Raw genomic sequence first — 12,690 nt, forward strand, 5'->3', positions numbered from 1 at the left:
AATTGTTAACCCGTGCAATGGAAATGGCGCTACCACCTGTCCGCTTGCTAGTCTTTCTACGCTATTTGCCCGTGCGGTATGTTGTCGCAGACCAATCATCGATAATGATTTGAGAGAAAGAAGAAAAAAAAAAGGCGCATGGGTTAAGGAAACAAGGATGTCACGCACGAGAAATCCCATTACCCGGTGCTGTTCCACCGTGACGTATTATCCCACACGGCAGTGCGCGAGATCGCTATCCGTTCATGTTTCGGTCGCAACAGATTGATTGAGATAAACACGCCAACATGTAACGAAACAAGACACTTACCCGTTACCGTTCGAATGTGACAACGGCCACTTAGGGACATTCGAACCATGATACTGTTACCAACCAAATCGCTTCGTATCGTTTTCTACAATCTTTTCCAAATTAAAAATAAATTAAACTACACAAAAAAAACTGTCAGGTGTATGCCGTAGGGGATTTTATTTTAATATAATCTGTTTTATGCAACATAAGATCAAATGGATAAGACTATATTTTTTATCAATAATTAAGTATATCCGGTGTAAATGACAAGATCGTCTCCCGGTAACTATCCAAAACTTGAGAAGTAATTTGTCCACATTCATTTTAAAACAAAACACGTTCTTGAAATACATCAACTCGCAAGGAAACGCTTAGTGTGCCAAACAAATAGTCTCATCTTACAAAATCCTTTCTTGGGCACTACAAACAGTGAAATCCGCTCGCAACATGGAAATTACCGAAGAATACGTCGCGCCGCACAATGTATACCAACCGAACTTGTACAGCAAAAACCTGTCAGCATAAAACAGAAGCACTAAAGGAACGACAACCCGTTAGCAGCACGAAAAAATGAAGAATGAGAGATACCCACAATAAGCGTGAAGGCGGTAACGCTTAACAAGCAGGGCAAGTGGAAACCACAATCGCGCGCTGCTGTTGTTGATTTGTCCAATTTTGGAAACCAACCCAAACACAGCCTGTGTGCGGAGTAGTGTGGCTCCGTCGACATTTCCGGTAACGGGGAAATGTGTCGATTGACGTACGCCGCCGCCCAGCCGAAATCGCGCCGGAATGCTAATATTTCAATTAAACGTAACTGCCGGCGCATTTCGATTGTCGTTTCTATTTATTTGTAGTCGTGCGGAAACTGGCACAATGGAGTGCCATTCGCTAGCAACTATGTTGTAGAAGCGTCGAACCATGCCTATGATTTGTGCATGGATCCCATGGTGTTAATCTTAGATGTAGACGTTGGCATTTCATTTGTCTAGCACAGTGATAAATTATTTTACTTTAACCACTATCTTTGTAGTATACATAACATAATGTTTATCTGCAGCAACTCACATAACGTTTGTCAAAAAATAGAAAGACAAAACAAACAACTAAATTATCTAAATAAGGTGCGCGAAGAATCATCCGATTCAGCATGATCGTTTTCTCACCAGCGAGCAATTAAAACAAGTTTACAATTTCCTTTGCTTTCCAATTCATCTTCAATCTTTGCTTTGATTGCTACGATTTTACACTTTTCCAGTTTTCTCATCTTCGTTTGTTTCGTTGTTGCTCTAATTACCTTTCACCAAATCCATCAATCCAGCAGCATTATTTACGACATGAATCCCCAAAACGATCAGGTAAAAAAAGATCGACTGTTGATCGGCTAATAAATGATTGTTTTGTTACGCATATTGTTGATTGAAGAAACTGGAACTAATTACTCGGTAGAAATAAATCACGCATAAGGGGGAAAACCCCCAAACGCACATGTGAACGCATCATCCCTATTTCTATTTCTACAACTAAAAAAGTCCGAGTAGCGCCCAACAATTGGCTCTACGAAATTGCTTTCCGCTAATTAAACTTGTGCAGCAAATGCGTTGCTATTTGCGTAACATGCTTTGAGCGTTCGAAAGGTATTACCCAAAAACAAATCGCAATCAATTTCAGTCGATATTTAGCCGATAGTCATCCACCGGCTGGCGAATTTAATTAATTATCCTTGTTGGCAACAATTATTTTACCAAATGACACAAACGTTTCTGCTTTTAAACAAACAGCGATGCAACTCTACAAATTGGTACATTCACCCCAAACACCTCTCGACAATTCCATTGCGTAACGGTGATATACACACATCTCGAAGCTGCGGCGAAGATTTCACATAGTTTGGCACAGGAAAATACTATCTACCTGTGCCTATCAAAAGCTGATTTGATAGCCGGCCCGTCTCTTTCAGTTTCCTCGTTGTAATATAAACCGATTCCTATTTTCCGACCGGCGATGAGCGTTTCCCCCCCCCCCTGGCAAATGATTCAGGAAGTGTGTTCATTTATTCACCTGAACTTCGTCAAAGAAAAGCCGCCACCGCTCAGTAACGAGAAAAAAAAATCTCCAAAAAAAATCGCCCACACCCCGTACGGAAACTGCTTTAAATGGGTGCAGCTAATTTTCCACCAAATTTCACCAAAGAAAGTGGGACTGGCCGACAAAAAAAGTTGGAAAGAAAACACGCATTCGCTCGCATCGAACGTAAGAAGTGTGGTCGTAGTTTTCCAAATTTTTCAGATATTTTTATTCAAAACTTTAATGTCTTGAAAGATCCTCGCTGAGCAGATTTTAAATCGTTTCTTGGCATAAAATACTAATAAAACGTAGAATACCCTACGTGGAACAGATATCCAAAGCAGAACGATCGTAAATGCTATTAATCGTATGTGGATTGCTTTAAAATATCACCAGCCAACCGAGCTGCAAAAGGGTTGACATTATGTTTGATGGCCAACACTGAAATACCTTACCGGTGTACCGATCGAGGACAAGATCGTTTACATCTCTGTAGAACATGATCTATGGGAAAACGGAATGGGCGATGAAACCGTCGTGTATTGCAGATGTACCAAGTATTCGAGACCTTGGATTTAAACACACACACCAACACACACACGCATATGGTTTATGTGTGTGGTCCTAGTATCCCAAAAACTAGGGCGCCACATTTCTCACTGTCCGTTTCGAATCGCCTCTGCGAACGAGTTTGGTCGAATTTTATGGCGTCGAAAATGACATCTCCAAATATCTTCGCATTTGGAGTGCAATTAAATCCCTAAATCCACTAAACCCGGAATCGATGGCATACTATCATCGATAGCCCTCAAGGCAAGTATACTCCGCAGGCAGTACAGCAAGAAAGAATGATCTCTGATGTTGAGACTTCATTAAATGAGATGGGAGTGATGAAAGTTTGGAACAAAAAGGGTATGCATTGGCTGAATAGTAATCGTTTCAAAACCATAAAACGTTTTACTTAATTTCATGTAGTAAATTTTTAAAAGTTTCTACAGGCAGTAAACTAATTAAAAGATATTAAAAGCAGTAAAAAAAACTGATACACCATTTAAAGCAAATCCGTTCATAAATGTCTAACTTTTAGTACACAGCAACTTCAAAGGGAAGTGCCCGCGATGTGAATAAAACATTAAATCCGTATCAAATCATAGTAAATGGAAATAAAGGATAGACGCTAATTTAAAACACAAAGTCTTACCTTCATTCTCCAGACTAATGAATTAAAATTCTGCAACGCAATGCAATAGGAAGACACTTTTCAAGAATCATTATTCTTCTGGATATCATCGCCTTAAATTAAAATACAATTGAATAGTAAAGCCTAGAAATGGTGCCTATCGAAAAGCAGGTAAGTGTTCATGGGAAGTCTTAATTTGCTCCCGATGCTTACATTAGCCCTCCATTAATTTCCCGTGCGTTGTCAAAGAACAAACGCCACCGGGCGAGCGAGCGCCCTCTCGCGCGTATCACTCTGACGTGCCGTTCACACGTCAACTCGTTCGCCCTTTGGCTCGCCTTCTCTCACTGACGGCAGCAAACATAAATATTTCATTTAATTGACTGCTCAAGTCAACGGACTTTACGCCGGGTATCAAATCAAACGCTCAAGGCAAGGGGGGAGAGATCCCCCCGTCGGGAAACATCTTAGCGCAGATTTTCACATTCATTCATTCCTTCTACAAACAGTCGAGTTTCATTCATTCATTCCGTGGGGTCTCAATCGCCGATCACTGCACCCTTGGCATTCCCTTGGTGGTGATAGTACGCGTCTCTACACAGCGTTTACAACGGTTTTCCCACCGGTCGATAAGAAAACCTAACTTCTGCTAGAAGCTGTCACTATACTGTTGAGAGTTGCGTTTGCTCAGGACAAGCAATGTTGTTCAATTCCCGCCACGTATCCCAATATCAGGCACGGAATCTCACCCTAACGTCCCGAACACCCTGCATATATCCAAAACCACTGATTTGCTCTAAGCACACTCTCCGCCAGATAAAGTTGCCATGGTGATTGTACCGGTACGACTACATTTCATCTCGTTTACCGTGTCGAAATGTCAACCGCAGACAATTGACAGCTAGAACTGAGATATTTTCCATTCACCGCACTCGGTCGGTTCACATCAAAACAAGAACGCCATTAAATGCCGACCCAAAATCGCATTATGTAACGCATATTTACTTAAGCACGGGCCCCACTCGACTAACCGATGGAAAAGAAGTGGAAAGCCGGAGTAGTGTGCCGGAGTTGGTGCTGAAAAATTCGACTAATTGGGTTGCTATTTTGCGTGCGCCGTTAAAAAAACCATACTGTCTGATTTTATACTTCTGCAAAATAAATAGCAGTCCAGCGGGTGATGACATCGAACATCTGGATTGGGAAATAACCCAAACACACAGCTAAACCCCATTGACTTCTTGGAAGTAGAATGAAGAAAAAGCCCATTTTCGGGACCGACGGAGGTGCAAATCAGTTCCAATTTAAATTTCTTGCACAATCGCAATCAACTCAACCGGAGCACATTATACTCAATTTAAATTCAAAGCACTGTCCAGCGCACTGGCAGCAGACTGCACATACTATAGCGCAACCGCCAGCAGTATTACAACCCAGGCACATGCAGAAGTTTATAGATTTTTGTTAAGCAACAGGAGGTTTACACACTTGATCAACAAGTCTACAGAAAAAAATAATCAACAAGCTCGCAAAACTGTTAATGGGCCAACCAAGCTGCGGTAGAAACGTTATTCGATTTAGTTTAGCCAAAACAAGCACGATTACGGTACGATGCATATGTTGACGAGGAAATTACATTAAATCATTGCAGGCACAGCTCGTTTTCACACATGCTCGTTGTTGAGTGTTGAGTATTTTTATTGCCGCTAAGCATGCCATGAAGATCCCATAATCCACCGAGACCCGTCCACATGCAACTCTGATCTTAAATTTTTAACCATTTTCGTCATTCTCTACTCTTAGTTTAGGAGGGTGTTTTATCCTTCACTGCCCACGAATCATCACATATGCATCTGAAGGTCTGAAGGTATGACCTTCAAATTAGATGCCTCTGTGCATGACCATGGGTATCGTGGAGTGTGATGAGCATGATGAGACCAGACAATAGGGTTTGTTATAGTTCCTACGTGCAAACTCTTCACTGCTGTTCCGTGCCGGTAAAATTATGCATTCCTCGGTATATTGTGGAGTGTAAGGAATGTTACGGAACTCTCTGGCACTGGTAGAAACACTCTCTACAGAAGTGTACAAAACCTTCAACCGTACTCTCGAGCTTCTTTCTACCCATGCAACATAATCTTGGCGAAGGTAGCATAACACAGCCAAGCAAATAGTACGTACGTACACAGCGCACGAGGTAAGATAATGCTGGAGATAAGAAAATTAAAAACTTTTTCTTTTCCGCTCTAATCTCGACTGAAAAAGAAGCCTTTAAAAACATTCTCACTAATCGGCTTTAGCTGAGGGTGAGCCCTTCCAGCAAAATTAAATAAAACTATGTGCCAAACCCGGGGGTCGAAAGGGTCCAACTGGGGATGAAGTTTTTCAAAAATCTTGATACCGGGCAATGTTTGAATGCATCAACCGTCCCGTGCAGATAAGAAACAACACGCTAGCGGGAAAAACTAACCTGAAATGTGGCAAGATACATTTACTGCGTCATACACACCGGGAACGTGTGTCCTCTATCGTCCCACCGTTTTCTCGCCCCGCAATGCGTCACGGATGCGAGTTCTTTCTAATGGAAAAAAAAGCGTCCGAGCTGAAAGTGGTTTCACGGATTGTATTTATTCACCAGGGGATGAGATAACCTTTCCGAACTATAAAGTATCATTTAGGTAGGTAGCATCGCAATGAGGGATGAGCTGGACTTTGTTTTATGTGCGCGCTCTATTCCGTACAGTCGAAAGATTGTTTTTCAGCGATAAGAACCAGAACCGCACAGGAAAGCGGTCCATGCAAAGTTTGGACGCTTATTTTGATTCACAAAGTTAAGAAAAAAAGGGATTTGTCAGATCGATATTACAATGAAGTAATATCCACCAAACATTTTTTTTATAATAAATTTCTTTCAGATTTTTAAATTAAATTATAAAAGTTCTGAACACGACACGCGTAGAATGAAACTCTGTTACCAACCGCCATCGTAGAGCATCGTTAATTTAGCATTCAATGAACCGTACCAAATCGAAGCATCACCGTTAAACGATCTTTCGCGTCTGGGACTCATCTTGCCGGTTGCCGGCATGCAAACATCGATCCTAACGCCGTACGCGCCGTACTCCATCGCTTATGCAAAACCCAAGCCGGTCGGGAGAACCGACCGATTCCGCTTCACCTAACGGAACCACGTCCAATTTATTGCTTTGTCGAGAGGAATTTTTAGCAAAAAAACCACACCACACATTACACGACCGCACAGCACAACCACTCTTCCGATCTAGCGACAGCATTCCACAACCGGGTTGCCGAAAAATTGACTCTTGTTCGACCGACCGGCCCAAAAAGCATCTAACGCACACGCACAAGCGCTGAAAGTGGCGAATGATACGACTTTTGTACCTTTCCGCCCAGCACATAACAGCAGCACAGCAGACCAAACTCAAAAAACATGTGTCTTCCGCACCACCATATGATCGTCTGATCGTGGGGGATAAAAATTCGCAAAAAAAAACCGATTGCTCGGCGGGCAGTGGTGGAGAAACCTAGTGTTTCAACAAATTTGCACATTCCTTGATTGTTGACAATAGCACACAGAAAAAAGGTATTAATTCAAAAAATAATAAACTGTCCAAGATGTCTCGACGATTGCACAATTTTTTTCCAGTTCTCTCACATTTTCGATAGTTTGTTTTGGGGTTTTTATTTTGCCTATCCTTCTCCACGCCGCAATTTGGAAATTTAAGCTCCACACCACAACGTAGGACGGAGGACTAAACACTTTCGCAGCGGGTGATCATCACACCCGCTGTCTGCAATGTGTTGTCACGTTTGGCCACTCAGCTCGAAAATAGGGTTTTGACCGGCAATAAAAGCTGAATTTTATCCGCAAAAAAGCACCTCACCAACTCCTTGAAATTCCTGCAATCTTGAAGGTACTGCTAGGCGTACGGGCAAAACAAAATAGGGTGGTACCAGCCTGGGCAGCTTGGAGTGGTATTTGCGATCATGACTCGCGGAAGGTTACAACAGCTTGCAAAAGTCTGTGCGAGCCGAGGGGAAACATTCACCAGCTTCTGGCCGGCTTCGAGCAGAATAGATAAACATCTCATCATGTGCTGTTCGGCCAGGTCGAAAGCACGGGTTTCTTCGTAGACAAAAACATACACCGTTCAACCGCGTTCAAAAGTTGTGAGACCAGCAGCAGAACACACTGGTTTGTGGGCATTCGGCTTTTGGTGGGATTATTTCGCTTACCGCTAACCGCATGAACGAGCTGACGACGAGCTGAAAACTATACCTTTTCGGTACACCAGAAACAAGTTTCTCAAGACGCAAAATTCGTTTTGTTAGCAGAAAAACATGTTTCATATCAAAATCTGCACTCTCTCTCTCCCTCTGAGACTATGTTTCAGGTAGAATCGACACACACCGGGGAGTAATAAAATTGGAAAAACACAACAGGACGAATAGTGGGATCTGCTAAAAACAAAGATCCAATCGTACGTAAAACAGAGGACTTCATCTTCAGCAATTCGTACGCCATATTTCGCTGCATGGTTATAGATACGTCGTCTTAGATATCATTCCTGGTTTTTTTGTTTGCCAGCTCACCAAATAAACGATCATTTAAGGCCCGGTGTATGTCGGGACCGTGGTGTGAGGTTCGACTGATTGCAGTTTATAGCGACCCCCGTCTGACGTGATTTGCTTTGCCACAGTCCAAACGAAACAGCTCCCAATAAATAAACGAAATAAAAATCAATCATTCCGCATTGCCACCGCAAGGGAGCTGCATCGGGGAGTACGTGCTTTTAATTGCAGCGCCTTGGGTTCTTGTTTTGCTAGCACCGGTGCAGACAAACAGGAACCCGTTTAGGGGCAACGATAAAAATAACTAATTTCGCTAATGACAATGATAATAAGGAGTATGTCTTCAATTTGTATTGATAAGAATACAGCACGTACACTTTAATCTTATCTGGTTAGACGAAGAAAAGATTTCATTGGGTTTTCTTTTATTAAAACAGAGGCAAAGAACATCAAATTCGAAACGAAATTAATGCACGTCAGTGAAGATTTTTTGTGGAATGTAAATTACTTCATTAGCGATACGTTCGATGAACATTTATTCAAATAGCTTCGTACATTTTATGCAAATATTATAAAAAAAACCATTGGAACTTCTCATGGACCTGCGAAAAAAGGAACTTTAAAAACCTGAATTATAAACGCGATCAGCTGCTGGCGGTGTAGTGCTTTTGCGGATCCGCTTCGATGCTCTTTTGCCCGACGTGTATCTGTTACCGTGCAAAACCGATGAAAAAGGGGGTTGCTCGTTCGGGTCAATTTGTTGGACAGCTGAATGTTAAACAAATAATCTCAACTGGGTAGTAATAATTTTGCCTCGAACGAGTTTCTGTCCAACCGGGGACAGATAATGGACGCAGCACTCACTCGCAATCTCTCGCACAAACACTCGACACTTTCGTTAGGGCACAAGCACACAGCAGCACCACGTAAGGGCAGGGGAATCGATTGGAGACCGGTTGAAATACGATCATTCCTTCCCGGGCCAAACACATTCTAGGTGCATCGGGAACAGCATCACCCGCGGAACAGATAAATGGCTCATATAACAAACAAGATTTCAAACAGTAATCAATCACACGACACCCAGCACACGCACGGTCACCACACAATTCCGTAGGTTACGCAAATGATGTACACAACGAACAAAGAACCGGCAATAACAACAGCACGAACGATCACAACATTGGTCGAATTATCCCGACAACGATGAGCACCTCCTTGACCGATTGCTGCTCAGCAAGACTTATTGGGGAACTTCATAGGGCAGCGCTTAAATTAAACTAATCATTCCCGAAAAATCACCTCACGAATGTCCATACGTGTATGACATTCACTAGTAATCACGCAGTCGGCGATGGAAGGGAAGACCATCCCTTAATGGCCTATTTTTCATATAACTTTGCGGATCACAATCGCACACTATGCCCGCACGACAACACGGCTAGAAACGCGTTCCTCTTCGAGCCCGCGGCCCATCTCGTTAGATTCACCTTTTGCGCACCGCTACGCACCAACCGAAACGCGAAACGTGCACCAGCCGACCCCAAAACTACGCGACCAAAACCCGTGGAACTTGAAACGCAAAGGTGAAATAACAGCGCTTGGCTTGGATGGTTGTGGCAAGAGCCGCGATCCAGGGGTACAGCGCAACCATGCAGCCTCTGATCGGGAATGAATTACGCTTTTCGTATTGGTGCGCGCGGCGCTGCGCGAGCTGGTCGCGCGTATTGAAAGCCGGTTCGCGTAAACGGCGAAGGTGTTTAGAAGTTATGCGAGCGAGCAAGAGAGTTGGGAGAGGAACCGTTTTCGGAATGTGAGAGAAAAACATACGCATCGTTGACGGGAAGATTGCGTATCGGAGAGTTTCACAGGTACGTGTAAACGGCTGCGTCAATCCGTTACAGGGTTTGTACATCAACATTTTGTTTCTTCTTTAGTGGCATCCTCCAGAGGTCTAGACCAGTCAAGTTTATTTCATTATTACATTCCATATGAGATTAATAGCGTTTGTCCTCACAAGTCGTTATTTAATAAACAGTTTCGAAAAGCAATACGATGCTTAAGAAAATTTCGAGAATTTTCAACAAAGAATAAAATTGTTCAAATCATTTCAAAAATGTGTAAAACGTAAATCTGATTGGAATAAAACCGGACCAGTAATTTTTAACTTTTTTACATTACAAGAGCAAAGGGCACTCCTCGTACGCAGGACTGATTATCAGGCGTCAGGTTAATAAGTTAAAGATAGCCAAAATTGGCATATCTAAACCTCTACAGGTTATTGTGCCGTTAAAGAAGAGGAATAATATTAAAGGATAATTTTGATAAACCACTAAACTGCACGACGATTAGATGGAAGTAAATAGTATTTGTTTTCGATAGAATATATAACAGTTCATATGGAAAAGGAGAGAGAAATAGCGAATTTAGTCAAACAAAACGATCAGTATAGTTTTATCCAAAGAGCAGATCGCAACATCGTTTCAATCGAAATGAATATCAATCGTGCGAAAGAAAGGGTGTTTTTTCTGGAATATTTTAAGTAAACACGTGCAGAGTTTATTTACAAACGTGTAAATATTTCAATATTTTTGTACCTTCGAATATTGACCTTCAAAACAGAAAAGCAGAAAACCCCTGCAATAAGCAGGTTGAAGAGAATTGAAGAGCGCGAGAGCGCATTCGTTATGCTCAGGTGCAAGCGCCAACGGCTCAACGAAAACATAAATACGGTTGTGTTGAACATAGCTATATGGACCACTACATAACATACACATTAACACAATATTATATTTGTTCGCTAGTGCATCTTATAAATGACTTTTATGAACGAGAACAATTTATTTACTTTGTGATATATTATTTTTAATATCATAAAATAGTATTAGTGCTAATAATATAGAAATTCATTGTGCTATGTGCCCATGAAATAGTTAAAAAAATTAAAATTATCATTTTAATTTTTTTTAATAGTTTTACCCCATTTTCTCATAAAGTTTTCGTTCCGCTCTATTGCAAAAACAAAACAATACAAATCTTCACACTAGCCAATTTGTTCTCAATAACTCACTCCACTAGCCAATAAAATAATTGATTGCTCACCTAGTCGCACATACAAATCGCTTTCCAATGTAAGAAAAGAAAAACGGCTTTTCTTCATTCGATAGCCCAGTAGACAGACTTGAGAGCCGAGCTTAAATTCCTTTGCAATAAAACAGCCAAAAAGCTTTACCACTAACCCACAAGCGGAAAACATACAGATGAAACGAGGTGTGAAGAGGCGCTTAACACCCATTTGACGCTGTAAAAATAAAAATAACCTCCAAGCTTTAACTTTAATATCCTGACTCCCACACCCGCACACTCCCCTTGAATCGCTTTTCGCAGCGAATGAACGTGAACGCACCACGCATTTAACATCCATTCGTTTCAATGTGGAACTCTGACCGCATACTAATACACGTTACATTTTATTCGTTAGCCTCTCCGAAACTCTTTACCTTTGCACAAACGGCACCGGCATCTTGTTTGGTCGTAAAGAAAAATACCTTCCGCTAACACAGCGACCTGAAACAAAAGGCCACCTAATGAAAGCAATTCGCTCGTAAAAACTGATTAATGGAAACCAGTACGCACAACATTGGAAAATTAGATTTGAACACCAGCGCCATCCTCCTTTGAACAGCGTGTAGGTGCAGCCGTAGATTAATCTCCAGATCACATTTCGCCGCAAATACAATTCAACACCACACAAGCAGACAAGGCAAGGCAAGAAGCGATATGGAATAAAGCTCACCAAAATGACAACATCATCATAATAATCGACCTGTTGCGGTGAAGCGAGTGGCGGGAAGTTAGAAACTAATTAAATTTCGTAATAAAACACACAGCCACGCCACAACGCCACGGCCCCACAAAAATGCACTCAGGTCAGTGTTCCGTGCTAGCGCGCACACTCTCTTTTCCATTGCGCGGTGCGCGGTCCGTTGGCCACCAGCGAGGTTGATAAGTTCGGTGATTTATGCTTTGCCAGTCGATCATCTCACCCCACCACCGAAAGGAACGCGTCTGCATCCGTGTATCACCTTCGCTCGTATCACCTGACCGGAGAAAGACACCGATGAACTTTCATCTCGTGGAAATGTTATATCGTTAACGGGCGGAATGGAAACCCACCCCAATTCATTGGGGAGTTTTGTACACTTGGCGGGAAATGTAACTGGCGCTTCAAACGTGCAACCGTTGCAACACCTTGTTAATTAACGGTCTTTGAACTTTTGGTGAGTGAACGCATAATTAGACGATCATTTCCGAGAACATGTTTTAATTCCAACCAAATCAGATTCAACATACCGATCAGAAAATTTCAACATACCGATGATTTCGCAAATAATAACGCAAACGAATGCAATTCAATAGCGTGATCACAACATAATTAGTTTATCGATGCAGCTAAAATACTTCTTTCCTGGTAGATTAAGCGTCAGCGTCAGCCTCCACCAGGTGCTTTCAACCTTTAAACCAGGAAAAGCTCGTTAAACCATCGTCGACTGCGGTC

General features: G+C 42.1%; 1 protein-coding gene across 2 annotated transcripts in view; it reads right to left on the reverse strand.

The window, feature by feature from the left end:
* Nucleotides 1-12,690, reverse strand: part of LOC128305899 (uncharacterized) — a 114,574-nt gene that overhangs the window by 57,676 nt on the left and 44,208 nt on the right. The window lies entirely within an intron of this gene.

The sequence above is a fragment of the Anopheles moucheti genome, chromosome 3, assembly GCF_943734755.1.
Source record: "Anopheles moucheti chromosome 3, idAnoMoucSN_F20_07, whole genome shotgun sequence".
Taxonomy (NCBI): domain Eukaryota; kingdom Metazoa; phylum Arthropoda; class Insecta; order Diptera; family Culicidae; genus Anopheles; species Anopheles moucheti.